The 14,182-nt window shown below is 39.3% G+C and overlaps 1 long non-coding RNA gene across 3 annotated transcripts; it reads right to left on the bottom strand.

The window, feature by feature from the left end:
- Positions 1-530: 530 nt before the first annotated feature.
- On the bottom strand, positions 531-3,387 carry LOC107622192 (uncharacterized). 3 transcript variants are annotated; one of them, XR_002356398.2, is made up of 5 exons: positions 3,201-3,387; positions 2,261-2,449; positions 1,799-1,927; positions 1,363-1,448; positions 531-1,064 (listed from the first exon to the last, which is right to left on the bottom strand). It is a non-coding gene; the product is annotated as an uncharacterized LOC107622192 (long non-coding RNA). The 3 variants fall into 3 exon arrangements; XR_001616124.3 differs by lacking the exon at positions 3,201-3,387 and adding an exon at positions 2,646-2,681; XR_015909007.1 differs by lacking the exon at positions 3,201-3,387 and having other exon boundaries at positions 2,261-2,540.
- Positions 3,388-14,182: the final 10,795 nt, after the last annotated feature.

Below are 14,182 nucleotides of genomic sequence, written 5' to 3' on the forward strand. Positions count from 1 at the left end.
TGAATAAATAAATAATAAGAATTGCAAAAAATAATAATATACATGAAAAATCAGAATACTAACAAAAATAATATAAAAATTATTTATTATATAAATAAAATAAATACAATAAAAAATAAAAATATGAGGGAGAGTATTATAACACTATCAGTATTCTTTAATTTAGTATTATTTTAAATTATAATTTTTTATTATTTATGATTCTATTGTTACTTATAATTAGTTTTTCATTTATTTTGTCCTTTTTGATAGGATCATAATTTATATTATACAAAATTTTGATAATAAACGTACTATATAATAATTACAATTATAAATTTTATAAAGCCAAATAAAAAATAAATTTTTTTATACAAAATAAAAACAGAATACATCAAAGAATAGAAAAAAAACTCATACAGATAAGAGACAATAGAAATTCCATAAAATCAACAATGTATATCATATGAACAAAAAAACATAAAAATTAAAATATGAAAGAGTATACTAAAAATAATAAAAAAGATAAAAATATTCACTTTGTTAGTGATTGAACCAAATCTTAAAGATTTTGATGACAAAAAAAATAAAACGAAGAATTAGAAAGAACTACTGTAAAACCATGAAGGTAATGGTTACTAGTATTCTTTTATAAAATAAAAAATAAAAAATATGGTTCAAGAGACTCAAACGCGCTTCTCTCTTTTCCAACGCGTTTGTTAAACACACTCTAAATCATTCTAGGTATAATTGTATAAACTTCTCCTTCACAACTCTGTTTATTACGCTTGTTTTCCATTGTATCTTCTTTTTTTGGTACTTCACATATGAGTCTTTCAATTTAAAAATTATTAATTCAGATAAGTGCAACCAGGCTGTAGCAACAGCTAAGTGCAACTAATGAGTTGGTTACTATTTCGTGTTTGTCTCACTTGATGTACCTATTTCGTGGGTACCAGTCACAAAATGGTTACTTTTGCCTAGTTTGCTGGCGCCGATCGAGAAGTGGTTCTACCATGTCAGATTCAACAGGGGCAATATGCTCGCAAGAACATTCTTTTGGAGTCTTCATTATAACATGCCAGCTGAAAATCATTTTGACCACTTAGAAATAAACTCAGAAAAAAAAAAGAACAACACAAAAGGAGAAAAATATCAATAGGAAAATAATTAACACAAGATTCCAGTTATATTAAATTCGTCATTGTACAGGCGGATCAGAATCCCATTATTTTTTTTATTTCTTACTACTGAAAATTGCGACTTTGATAACCATATCATTTTTTGGACTCTTGAAGTAAAGTTCAACAGTAGTTAACAATGAACTCAAATAATTGTGAAGGTGTCACTACAATTGGAAACTCAAACAAGTGGGGGAAATACCTGTCTATTTTCAGTTCCTTTGCATCTTTTACTTGATTCAGGAATGACATAACAGCTTCTTTGTCAGTAGCAGGATTTTTCCTTCCCTAAACGTACAATAAATCACACGAAACTTATGTCCCAATTCCATCACAGAGTAAAGTCAAAAGTGGAAAATTACTCTTAGATATGAGTTGATTAATATATCAATCTTGTAAGTCAGGCATAATATATATGATCGCAACCATGAAGAATCTGGTGTCCAAGAAAAAAAACTTGGACAACCATAAAACTTTTTACAAAATGAAAATTGATCCAAGCTTGATAATAAGATAACAAAATGCTCTATGATTTCATATCCAGATGAGGAAAAATTAAAAACAAAGGCCATCAGAAAAATCCATCGAGTTATCACCAAATTAGTAGATTTTAGCAGATTGAGAAAATAGGAAATTACCCATCCAAATGAAAAGGGGATATTGTTTCCGGTTCCCAATGGCACTGTTGCAACTGGTGGTGGCCGATGCAACTTAAGATCGGCGACAACTCCGATAATCCAGCTCGCCGTACCATCTCCACCTGCAACCTAATTGCTATGTATACGTTAGAGATAAGGAGCAATTGAATGTTATTAGACACAAAGATTATTAGGCATGCTAAAAATAGAAAGTACAATTATCAACGTATAATTATTCTCAATCTTTTTTCAATTTCAGCAGCAAAAGTATCTCCATTGTGCTTTAACTTTTCTAACTTGGAATAAATCCGATGCAGTACCAAATCAAAAACCTTGAAAAGTACAAAATCTCCTAAATCAATATCAATATAATCAAAGATAATGTGAAAAGTTGTAGCTCAAACAGCATGTCAAATTTAAGTCAACAATTTCAAATACATTGCAACCACAAAAAAAATGTACCTGATTTTTGTTGAGGAGGGAATTATAGGTAGTAAGAAGCTCGCCACCAAGCTGACCACCACTTTTGGAGTTTATGAAAACTATCAAAGGGCATTGCGAATCTTTGCTCCGAGGACGAGTATGTAATCCGGAATGGCAAAATCCTTCATTCCTCCAATGTTATTCTTGTAAGCCATCAATGTTTTACACCTGAGTAATTTCATCACACAAGATAATATGTATCAATAATTGAAATCAATATTTCCTACCATCAACCTTTTAGGCCAAAAAGTACAACAACTGTTCAAATCAATTAAAAAAGAAATAAGTTCATGAAAAACTAAACGTTTAAGTCTAAAAGTGTCCAACTCTAAATAATTCTAATAAGGAGAGGATGGATGCATACTTCGAAAAAGAAAATATCTTAGCGGAAGAAAAAGACTTTCGGACACTCAAGTCTTCGTATTTGCGCTTAGATAGTTCAATTTAATTGAAGTTGATAAACACAACAGACAATTTTTCTTTTATCTTTTTCAGCAACGAGGATTCGTGCATTGCTTCATGTCTTAAGCTAAAGACCAAAAAGAGAAAGAAGAAAGTTCCTTTACTGAATCGAACCACCTCCTAACCATGAAACTGGACAGAAAAAATAAAAAAGGCTCACGCGTCTTAACTCTGTCCTTTTGCTCTTTTAACCAACTTGGTGAAAATTCAACAAAGGAACACCGAACGTCAAGCATTTTATTTGTTGAAAGTTGCAACCGACACCAAAACCATCATGCAGATTACGGAATCACAGTTATTCTACTCGATACGATTCCGCCAAAAATAAAACGTGAAAGATAAATAAATAAACAAATGAGTTGAAGTTTACTTTTTATTTGTTTAGTTTGCATCAGCCGAAGAGGTCTTTGCTATGATAGTTCAAACTGGAGAATCAGATGAATTAGATGTAACAAACCTGATTTTATTCGCAGAAAGTGAGACTTAGTTGTAACGAGAAGAGAATCAGATGAATTAGAAAAAAAGAGAAGATGCTTTACTCAAACTTAATTTTTTGCTTCTGTAGAGAGAGATATTCAATATCCAACAAATGATCCACGCTAAAATATAGTGTTCTAGTGAATTAGCTCAGAAGTAACTGTAGATTCCTTCTTCTAGTAGAGCAATGCAACCAGCAAGCAGAGAAAAGAGAATTTATTTAAACCAAAACTGCTTGGCTTTTTGCTCCTTTTATTTTCCTTTCTTTTTTTAGTTCGAAACGAGTTTTGGAAGCTGATTTAGATTTTAAATTAGAAATCTGTTTTTGGTCCGGCCATAATAAATCCAATATCATAAATCGACTTTACTATTCATAACTCGGCATTATTCACATCATTCTTCAGAAAATCAGCGTTACAGTTTGGCATTACAGTCATTAAGTTGGCATTGCAGCCACTAATCGACAATCAATATCATTTATTGAAAAGTGACGTTACAGATCACCTCAACAGACTGCTTCACAAATGTGAAACGTCCAACCTGACATTTCTCCTATTATTGCTCTTTAATACAGACAATAAAACAGGAACATAACCGATTTATACACTATCACCTATAAAAAGGTATGATCTTCTATTTTAAGGGGACATTGAATTCTCAATACTAACTTAAGCTTCGGAGTGCCTTTGCAGGTACACTCCCCCCTGTTTCTTGCTCAAAGCTCTATGCGATTGGACATCCTCTTGGAGTGGAGCTCGGATTACCATAAGGCCTGAAGGTCGGCACCGAAAGTGATAGCTCGGCGTCGACTCCCAGAGACTGAGCTCTCCCCCCAGGTATCCATACAAGAACAATTGGCGCCCACCGTGGGGCCGAAAATATAAACCTCTCTTTCTCTATATTATCGGCCTCGAGGTTCCCATTTTGAAGTCATGACTGAACAACCTCCACCTTCGCCATCCGAATTGCTCCGGATGGTGACCGAGTTGCGGCAAGTCATGGCTGAGGAGAACCAAAGAATGGCAAATCAAATCGCCAACTTGAATAACACTCGAACCGAAAACAATGACCGACAAGAACGGACAGAAGAAGCCGAGCAGCAGTCAGGGCCAACACATGTCTCAGACACTGCTCGACAGGAAGGGGAGCAGCCCGAACATAATGAGGACGCTCAGAAAAATATCGACAATGACGATCAGGAAAGCTCCCCTGGACCATTCACGGCGGAGGTGATGAACTTCGTGCTGCCCTGAAGGTTCACCCTGCCGACCACCCTAACTCCCTATGATGGATTAGGTGATCCGAAGAAATACATCAAAAAGTTCACCTCCATAATGATAGTAAATGGTGCATCTGATAAAGTTTTATGTCGTTATTTTTCATCTTATTTAGACGGTCCTGCACTTGATTGGTTTTGTTCTTTGCTTGCAGGTTCCATTTCTCGATTCCGATTACCTGAACACAGTCAAGCAAGGCCAGCACGAAAGCCTCAAAGACTACATGACGCGCTTCACAAAGATAGCCATAAGCATACCCGACCTCCACCCCGAGGTAGAACTACACGCCATAAAAAGTGGATTAAGGCCAGGAAAGTTCCAGGAAACTATTGCTGTGGCCAAACCAAAAACTATGACCGAATTCCGTGAAAAAGCTAAAGGCCAGATTGACATCGAAGAGCTTCGACAAGTTCGGAAAATAGAAAAGCCTCACTATAAAGATGACGATAAGCCACGGGACAGCAAGAAGAATTTCAAACCAATCCCACGATATGAGACCTACACCAAATTCAACACCAAGCACGATGACATCATCAAGGAGATCTTGAATTCAAAGTTAATCAGGCCACCACGAAAAGCTGGCAATTACCCAGATTCAAAAGGCACTGATCGATCAAAGTACTGCTCTTTCCACCAGAAGCATGGACACAATACCGACGCCAAAGACCTGTTGGAGCGATTAGCTCGGCAAGGTCATCTGGACAAATTCATCAGCGGCCACATGCAGCGGCGAGCACCTCCTCCAGGAGACCAAAGCTCGGCTACACAACATAACCGAAATAGAGACCGACGGAACAATAACCATCCTGAACTACCAACACGTACAATTAACTGTATTTCCGGAGGTTTTGCAGGTGGAGGAGCCACAAGTTCGGCAAGGAAAAGATCTTACCGAGCTATCCTTTCCATCAACGCCGATCAAAGTCAACAACAGCCGCCGCCTACATCTCCACAGATAACATTCCATACAGCCGATCATGACAACAGCGCAGCAAATCTGGATGATCCCGTCGTAATCTCCCTACAGCTCGGAGATCTCCTAATTAAAAAGGTGTTACTCGACCCAGGCAGCAGCGCCGACGTTCTCTTTTACTCGACTTTCCAGAAAATGAAACAGAGCAATAACATCATCCGACCTTCCACTGGTGATTTGGTAGGATTCGCAGGTGAGCGAGTCCCGGTTATGGGCTCAGTGTGGTTACAAACCACACTCGGTAAGTTCCCTTCGTCAAAAACTTCAGACATTCAATACTTAGTTGTTGATTGCTTCAGTCCCTATAATATTATACTTGGCCAACCTTTCTTAAATAAGTTCGGCGCAATAGTATCTACAATTCATCTTTGTGTTAAGTTCCCTTTGCAGGACCACACAATTGCAACCATTCATAGTGATGCCCGAGAAGCCAGGGAATGCTACAACAATAGTCTCAAAAGACCTCACCGTAACACAAATGCCCAGGTCCACAATATCGGCAACACGAACAACCAAGACATGCTAGCCGACCTTGATCCTAGAGCAGGAACACTGGAAAGGCCGACTCCAACAGAAGACCTAGATAAAATCTACTTCACAGAAAACACGGATAAATTCACATACGTCGGCTCAACATTATCTTCAGACGAAAAATCTTCATTCCGAGCATTCTTACAACAAAATGCCGACCTATTCGCGTGGACCCCAGCTGATATGCCAAGCATCGATCCATCCATCATATCACACAAGTTAGCACTAGATCCATCTATCCGACCTGTGGCACAGAAAAAGAGAAATCTCGGGCACGACCGAAAGCAAGCTTCGCTAGAAGAAACCAAGAAGCTCATCAACGCGGGCTTCATCCGAGAAATCAGATTCACAACATGGCTGGAAAATGTCGTCATAGTTAAAAAATATAACGGTAAATGGCGCATATGTGTTGATTTCACCGATCTCAACAAAGCATGCCCCAAAGATTCATACCCTTTACCCTTTATTGATTGTTTAGTTGATAATGCCTCTGGATTTGAAAAACTCAGCTTCATGGATGCCTATTCTGGTTATAACCAGATCCAAATGCACCCATCTGACCAAAATAAGACAGCCTTTATTACTAAATATGGAAACTATTGTTATAAAGTCATGCTATTTGGCCTTAAGAATGCAGGTGCGACATATCAGCGTCTGATGGACAAAGTTTTCGCCAAACAACTCGGCAGGAACATCGAAGTCTACGTGGATGATATGGTCGCCAAGACAAAGATCGGCAGTAATCACCTTGAGGACCTCACAAAAATCTTCGGACAGCTAAGAAAATACAACATGCGGTTAAATCCGGAAAAGTGCGCATTTGGGGTTCAAAGTGGCAAATTCCTCGGCTTCATGCTTACTAGCCGAGGTATCGAGGCAAATCCTGAAAAATGCCGAGCTATTTTAGACATGACAAGCCCACAAACCATCAAAGAAGTCCAGCGGTTAACAGGGAGACTTGATGCACTTTCTAGATTCTTACCTTGCCTAGCTTCTAAATCCTCATGTTTTTTCTAATCTTTAAAAACAAAAAAAGCTTTCCAATGGACTGATGAATGTGAACAAGCATTTACAACTTTAAAAGAAACTCTTTCAAAACCACCAATCTTACACACACCCCTACAAGGGGAGTCATTATTCTTATATCTGTCTGTCACTAACTAGGCTATAAGCTCTGCTCTTATTGCAGAAAGGGAGAAGAAACAGTTCCCAATCTATTTCACAAGCAAGACCTTACAGAACGCCGAGCTTCGTTATCCGAGCATTGAGAAGCTGGCACTCGCACTTGTCTTCTTAGCCAGAAGACTCCGACCATATTTTCAGAGCCATGAAATCTATGTTAGAACAGATCAACCTTTGCGACAAGTGCTGCAGAAGCCTGAACTGGCTGGCCGACTAGTAAAATGGTCGGTAGAACTATCGGAATTTGATATCAAGTACGAAGGCCGAGCATCCATCAAATCACAGTTTCTGGCCGACTTTATCGCCGAGTTCTCAGTACCAAATATAACTGAAGATTACATCGAATGGTCTTTATACGTCGACGGATCTTCCAACCCACACGGGTGTGGCGCAAGTATTATACTTGATGATGGCCACGACAATGTCATCGAACATTCCCTCAACTTCTCATTTAAAGCAAGCAACAATCAAAGTGAGTATGAAGCATTAATTGCCGGCCTTAGACTTGCGGCCGACCTTAACATCACCGAACTTAAGGTATATTGCGACTCCTTACTTGTCGTCCAACAGGTAAACAATCTATACCAGGTAAAGGACCCTTTGCTCTCTAAATACCTGGGTGTCGTACACAATTTCCTTTCAAAATTCTCCAAATACGAAATACAGCACATACCAAGGGAGAGTAATGGCCGAGCTGACATTCTGTCTAAACTCACCAGCACTCAACCAAATGGATCCTCACTTTATCAATCAACACTACTTAAGCCGAGCATTGAACTAACACATGTCTTAAGTGTAACACAGGAAGCAGATTGGAGATCCCCATACATACAGTATCTCTAGACAGGGGTCTTGCCAGGCGACGCCGAAAATGCTTGGCATTTCCGCCGACAAGCCTCCTTTTTTACAATATATAATAATTGCCTATATAGACGAGGATTCTCCCGTCCATTACTAAAATGTCTTTGCAGAATAGAAACCGAGCTTGCACTTGCTGAGGCACATGAAGGGATATGTGGTACACACCTCGGAGCCCAAAGTCTGTATTCGAAAATCCTCAGAGCTGGATTATATTGGCCGACAATACGACAAGATTGTCAGGCAAAAGTCAAAAGCTGTAACAACTGCCAAAAACACAGTCCGATTACACATCTCCCAGCCGAACTCTTACACTGTTCCGAGGTTAGTTGGCCGTTCAACCAATAGGGCATAGATATCCTCGGACCCTTTCCAACAGCAATAGGTCAGGTAAAATTTCTCGTGGTAGCAATTGATTATTTTTTCAAATGGATAGAGGCACAACCTCTAGCCAAGATTACATCACAACAAATGCTTTCCTTTGTTTAGAAATATATTATTTGTCGATTCGGCATTCCTCGGCACATTATCATAGATAATGGTCGCCAGTTTGCCAATCAGAAATTTACATCTTTCTTGCAGAACTTGAAAATCAGACACCACTTCTCATCAGTAGAGCACCCACAAACAAATGGGTTAGCTGAAGCCGCAAATAAAGTAATATTACATGCTCTAAGAAAGAAACTGGATGATGCAAAAGGCCTCTGGGCCGAGCTTATCCCAGAAATCCTATGGGGGTACAATACAACAATGCACTCAACCACAAAGGAGACACCTTTCCGTTTGGTCTACGGCTCAGACGCAATGATACCTGTAGAGATCTCCCAATCCTCACTACGCACAGAATTGGCCGACCAAACTACACAAGACATAGTCCGGCAAACCGAACTTGATCTCATTGAAGAACTTAGATCGTCCACAGCAATCAAACATTTAGCCATGCAACAGCACATTGCCCGAAGATATAACCAACGACTTCAACCAAGGTCTTTCCAAGTCCACGACCTTGTGCTCCGAAAAACAGAACAAGCTAGGAAACCACCAGAACATGGCAAACTAGCAGCTAATTGGGAAGGCCCTTACCGCGTCATAGAAGTAATCGGCAATGGAGCTTATCGACTACAAATACTAGAGGGTAAAGATCTCCCTAACACTTGGAATGTATCTTCCTTAAAGTTATATTACAGTTAATACCAGGGACAGGCCAGTACTCTTTTTCCTACTACCAATATTTTTCCCACACGGGTTTTGCTTGGAGAGGTTTTAACGAGGCTAGCCTACCTGGGCCTTTAAATTCAAAGGTCTTACATTACTAAAATCCCTTATCCAGTCAATATTATTTGCATTTTATACTTTTCAATTTGTCAAAATTCAAACAATCCGATCTAACTCGGAATCAGATCATCAGAAAAAATCCGATCTAACTCGGAATCAGATCATTTCATCAGAAAACAATCCGATCTAACTCGGAATCAGATCATTTCATCAGAAAACAATCCGATCTAACTCGGAATCCGATCATCAGACAACAATCCGATCTAACTCGGAATCCGATCATTCAATCAGACAATATCCCGATCTAACTCGGAATCCTATCATCAGACAACAATCCGATCTTACTCGGAATCCAATAATTAAATCAGACAACATTCCGATCTAACTCGGAATCCGACCATTCAACAAAACACGTATCCGACTTATCTCAGAATCTGACCATTCAAGAAAGCATGAGCAACCCATCTCAGAACCCAACAATGCTTAATTTTGCCAACTCAATCAAATACCCGATCATAGTCATATCCACAACATTATGGTATCTCAATTCACAATCATTGCCAAATGACCATAACAGTTATTATCATACCTATGAATCGGCATCCCAAAATTGGCCTACTCACCTTTTTTAAAGGCAATTCACCATACATCAACAACATTATATTATCATAATATGCAAACAGAAATAACCAAGTTTTTCCTCTACCAGAAAAGTAGCAACATATAAGCTACAAAAGCCAACTAAAAATGTCTACACATTAAAAGCTCAACTCAGGAGCAAAACAAGTCTACAAAAAAACAAATTACACATTCTCATCTCCTTGCTCCGCAGCACCATCATCCTCAACCATGACACCATCCTGTACTATTTTTCCCGGATCCATTGCCGATAAATCAACCTTGGGAGCCAGAAACCTCGCCCGAAGAACAGCCCTCTCAAAACCTTCAAGGAAGGAATCCAGAATCTCTCCTTGCTTATTCTTCAACTCCTTCATCTGGGCAGTAACCTCAATCATACGGGTGCTCAAAGAAGATAAGTCAGCTTCTTTCTTCTTTAAATCTTCCACATCCTTGGCATAGCTCTCCTTCACCTCTTTCAAATATTTTTCAACCTCAAATAACTTCACCTCAAGTTCAGAAACCTTAGCAACTTTTATAGCCAACTCTTCCTTCAAACTCGGATCCTCCCTCTTTCCAACCATCTTCCGATGAATCTTCTCACGACTGCGCCCCAAACTCGCCAGTCGCAAACCCACCACCTGAAGATCAAAGATTAACATATTACTTTTCCCAAAACAAACACACAAATAACACTTTTTACCTCAAAAACAAAAATTACCTGCATATATTGATCAATTGCCACGTCCCCCACCTCTTCCGCCAAACTAACATCAGACGGGGTCTGGCATACCTCATCCACAGTAATCATGAAAGGATGATCTTTCCCCCAGAGCGACGACCCCTCACTCCGCTCAACAAAACCATGCAACTTTTTCTGGTTTTCACAAAACCTATGAAGCTCTTCCACCGGAACATCATCATTCTCATCACCAGAAACATCGGACGAATCCACCACATCACCCTTTCTCCTCTTAGCAATAACTTTTCTCCTGCCCCGCCTTGGTTGATCAACCTCGCCAGCACCAACCTTCTCTGCCTTGGACGAGGATACCTCTTTATCCAAACCCTTGCTCTTCACCCGAGACCTCAAACTCGCGGCAGATACACCTGGGTACTTCCCACCTGAAAAACACGGAAAACAAAAAATGGTCAAAAACCTCAGACATAATACAACATCCACAATTCAAAATCTTACCCAAATACTCCACAACAGCAGCCTTATTTTCTTCCCATTGCAGCAGGTCATAAACAGAAATCAATTCTTGCCGATCAACAAACTCGGTCAAAAACTCAATCATGCACTCATCCTTCGGACTTATAGATTCAGGACCTAAAATGTTCTGAGGCTCTGAACACCACCAGAGAGGAAATCTTTCCCCCAAATGCTCATCAACATAAAACAGAAAGTCATCTTCGCAGCTACTTACCTTAAGGTACATTTCCTTAAAATTCTTAAAAGATGATTTGTATAGCTTGAACACAGCAAAACCGGGAGAGCTGTTTAAATTTATCCAACCACCCTTCCAAACTCCCTTCGCTTGAAACAGTGAGAATAACAGCTCCACTGACGGATTTTCCTCCAAAAATTCCATCAAAACCTCAAACGCCTGAAGGAAAGCCCAACCATTGGGGTGAAGTTGTGAAGGCGCACGGTTTAACTGCCTCAGAACTTTACACTCAAAATCACTGAAAGGGATTCTCACCCTCAGTTCTTCCAAAACAGAGCTATACATAAAGAAATGCTCAAAACCCTCCCCTCTATGAAAAACCCTATCATCCACAGTACAGGGTAACAGTTCCAATCGAACCTCAGAATTAGCCCTAACAACCTTCAACTTATCTATCTGATTCACAGCACCAACATCCAGAAACAAAGAGACACGATCCCTTACATCATCATTCACCCAGTCATAAGACCAATCTATCCTCCCTTTCGTTTCTTTCTCATAACCCATTGAAAAATCAAAAGCAGAAAAGAAGAAGAAGAGGCAACGGTTATGCAGAAAAACCAAAAATAACCAAGAGTAACTCACCTCTTTTACTCATTGTTTGGATGATAACACTTGAGGAAAATAAAACAGCAAGCATGCAACCCTTCAGAATTCCCAAAACTTTAAATTCACCCACTTTAAACCCAAAATTTCCCTTCCCATCAAATCAGTCGTGTCAAAACCAATAAACCCACCTTGGAAACATGCAAACTCATTAATACCTTCATTTAATTGTTTCTCTTTCCTAATCATGCATGCTTATAGCCTCAGTAACTGTTCAATAAAGCACCTTGACCTGGGGGCTACAAGGTTAAACCACACGCCGAACTGTTCAGCAACCAATTCACACATCATTAAAAGCTCAACCTGCTTCATTAAACATTTTCCCAGGCCAAGCTTGGGGGCTGTGGTCCGGCCATAATAAATCCAATATCATAAATCGGCTTTACTATTCATAACTCGGCATTATTCACATCATTCCTCAGAAAATCAGCGTTACAGTTCGGCATTACAGTCATTAAGTCGGCATTGCAGCCACTAATCGACAATCAATATCATTTATTGAAAAGTGACGTTACAAATCACCTCAACGGACTGCTTCACAAATGTGAAACGTCCAACCTGACATTTACTCCTATTATTGCTCTTTAATACAGACAATAAAATAGGAACATAACCGATTTATACACTATCACCTATAAAAAGGTATGATCTTCTATTTTAAGGGGACATTGAATTCTCAATACTAACTTAAGCTTCGGAGTGCCTTTGCAGGTACACTCCCCCCCTGTTTCTTGCTCAAAGCTCTATGTGATTGGACATCCTCTTGGAGTGGAGCTCGGATTACCATAAGGCCTAAAGGTCAGCACCGAAAGTGATAGCTCGGCGTCGACTCCCAGAGACTGAGCTCTCCCCCCAGGTATCCATACAAGAACAGTTTTAAAGATGGTTTTTTAACTTTTCGTCATGGTAAAGGGACCCACTGAATATGGATGGAAAAAAGAGAATAGATTAAATCGATGACCTGGAGTATTATGCCATGTGAGCAAAGTTTTCATATGCCAAACTGGAGGTAAGTCTCAAAGTGGTCTCTGAAGTAACACTCATGTCTTATAGTAGTCTCTGAACTTAATAGTTACCCATATTTGTCTCTGAAGTTGCACTTCGGTACTCAGACTCGTCCTTCCGGCACATTCTATCCATCTGGCGCCATCGAAAAGCTGATCTAGATTAGAGGCTGACACGCTGGCGAAGCTAAAACGATGTAGCATTGGTGGTGGCGCATAAATGCCCTAAAATGACGTCGTTTCACTCTAAAATTGGTTTTGAAGAATCCTCCCTCAAACGTTAACATAACGTATTGTCTCCCCCTCTCAAAACACAACACAAACAGAGTCTTTCCTTCTCCCCTATGCTCATCATTGGCGGTGGTGCTATTGCTGTAACTGCAGCGATTTCGTTGGAACATGACTACTTTGGAGGATTGATTTCGTGATCTACATCAGACAAAGAGTGTACTGAAGGCTGGTTTCTCTAAAAGAGGTAAGCAAAAAAAAATTATGTGATAATAGGGGTGCTCTGTTTTTTGTTATTATTGTTAGTTTGATATCTTCAGTAGTTAGAAACAATTTTTTGGAGTGTAATGTGTGGGTATACATATTTGTGTTTTGCAATATTTGCTAGGGTTTGATCGCAACTAACTTTTTGAGTAGTTAGGCTAATGAAATTGTTGACTGGATAAGGGTTGTTTGTTATGGTGAAAACCTGTTTCTTATTTGTTAGGGTTTACTGCATTTATAGTTGAAAACATGATTTTATGTTTTAGTTGTGAAGTTTTCAATTTGTTAATGTGGTTGAAGATGATGAGTTTGATTATGAAATTTTATTTTTAAATTGCAGATGGATAATCCTTTGATTACCATTATATTTCACCATGGAGGGTCATTTATCACAGAACACGATGGAAGTGTGAAGTACAATGGTGGACAGATTTTTGAGTTGCTGGGAATTGACATAGACACATTGGATGTCATTTTCGTCCGAGACTACCACAAAAACATTGGGTATGACAATGTGACTCAATGTTGGTGGCTGGTGCCTAATAGGCCTTTGCAAACTGGTCTTAGAGCTGTGACACATGACAAGGAGCTCATGGAGATGTGTTACCTTGCTCAGAAGAGCAAGGGAGTTGTCCATGTGTACTGTGAACATGGAGTCTTTGAACTTGTGTTTAATGAGGAAGCAGAACTAGTAT

The sequence above is a fragment of the Arachis ipaensis genome, chromosome B10 (genome assembly GCF_059453495.1).
Source record: "Arachis ipaensis isolate K30076 ecotype BB chromosome B10, ASM5945349v1, whole genome shotgun sequence".
In the NCBI taxonomy this organism is placed as follows: Eukaryota; Viridiplantae; Streptophyta; class Magnoliopsida; order Fabales; family Fabaceae; genus Arachis; species Arachis ipaensis.